Below are 1,862 nucleotides of genomic sequence, written 5' to 3'. Positions count from 1 at the left end.
TTTCATAACAGCTGAAGGTAACTGGGATAAATCTAGTGCCAGCTGGAATTGAATTGCTCAGATTGAATCTGAATGTGCATAATATGAAATTGAATGCATTGGTTTCAAAATAAATTTCACTAAATTGAAACTGAATTTAATGGTTTGAAACTGAATTTAAAGTTTGTATCTGAATTAATTTGCTTTGAAACTGTATTTTGGTTTATTAAAAAATTCAATTTGACTACTTTCACTTTCAGTTCCAAAACTCAGATTTTTGTGTCACATCCTGGTCCTTGAGAAAGCCAGGCAGAGTAATCAAACACAGATCCACAGATTTATGTTTCACTTTGGTGAAGTTTCCCTTCTGTATGTAACWGTTGATGCAATCCACTGTAAAAGTGACAAAAACAGACAAAATTATTTTATTGCAGTGTTTAATTTTACCTTTATGTAAAAACGTTACATTTACATCCCATTATGGATCACATATTGAACAGGTGCTGCTGCTGACTGATCCATGTGACATAAATGTAACATTTTCTACATATAGGTACAATTAATCACTTAAATGCATGTAAATAACATTGTCTGTTTTTGTCACTTTTACAGTGGATTGCATCAACTGTTACATACAGAAGGGAAACTTCACCAAAGTGAAACCTAAATCTGTCGATCTGTGTTTGATTACTGTGACTGGTTTTCTCAAGGACCAGGATGTGTGACACAAAAATCTGAATTATGGAACAGTGAAAGTAGTCAAACTGATTTTTTAATAAAGTAAAATACAGTTTCAAAGCAAATTACAGATACAAACTTTAAATTCAGCTTCAATTTAGTAAAATTTATTTTCAAACCAATGCATTCAATTTCAAATTATGCACATTCAGATTCAATCTGAGCAATTCAAATTCAGTTCCTGCTGGCACAAGATTTATCCCATACATAACAGTTACTTGATTGTGGTGTAGAATTGAACTAAGTACCTGGAAAATACGTAATAAATCTTTAAAAATCCAATAAACAGGCCAGTACATCAGAGCAAATCTTTATTCATCTTTAAGAAATGTGACCCAGCACTTTTAATGAACAAACACATGAGGCATCACTCTGGAAGCATTATTCTAATGAAATCAATAAACAGATTAAAAAGAATGGAGCAAAGGTATGCACCTAAAAAGAAAAAAAAAAGATTGTAGAAATGCTATTTCTGTTTCACTACATATACAGATAAGAACTGAACACACAGCATGTCAGAATAGATCATTTTAAATRATCTCAGCAGGTTTTTGTTTGTAAAGTCTGTCTGGTTGGATGCTTATCGAATACCTGCAGCTACGTTGAAACGACGTCAGCAGATCTGTGCTGAGGGYGGTTTGGTTTGACATTCACAGCAACCAGGTGGTTATTTTAGCTCATCAAGGCACTTCACAGGTGCAGGGGAGAGGTTAGGGTTAGGGTCGAAATATACGCAGTTTGGCTTCTCGTTTTTTTTTATAGCTATTCAGCGTCTACTTTAACCATTTTGACTTGGTTTTCTTGCTTTAATGCCATGTTAGCTTACATGAGAACCACGCTCCAATACTATCTGTACAACAGTCTGTCACTAACATTCCAGGCACACAAACTCTGATTTGTCACAAACAAGTCATTAATTGTGCCTCAATAAAATATTAGTCATTCAAGGTTTTCACCTGTTTTAGTTTGAGTGTTCGAAAGAATGACAACCCTTTAAAAAAACACCCAAGTCACTAACATTTTCTTCAAATGTTTTGCATAATGTTTCAGTTTATTACAGTATCGACAATCTATTGTACAGAAAAGATGGAGGAGGTCATCATATCTCTCTCTCTCTCTCTCTCTCTCTCTCTCTCTCTCTCTCT

Source organism: Austrofundulus limnaeus, unplaced genomic scaffold (genome assembly GCF_001266775.1).
Source record: "Austrofundulus limnaeus strain Quisiro unplaced genomic scaffold, Austrofundulus_limnaeus-1.0 Scaffold82, whole genome shotgun sequence".
NCBI classification, from domain to species: Eukaryota; Metazoa; Chordata; class Actinopteri; order Cyprinodontiformes; family Rivulidae; genus Austrofundulus; species Austrofundulus limnaeus.
This window is presented reverse-complemented; position numbering follows the sequence as displayed.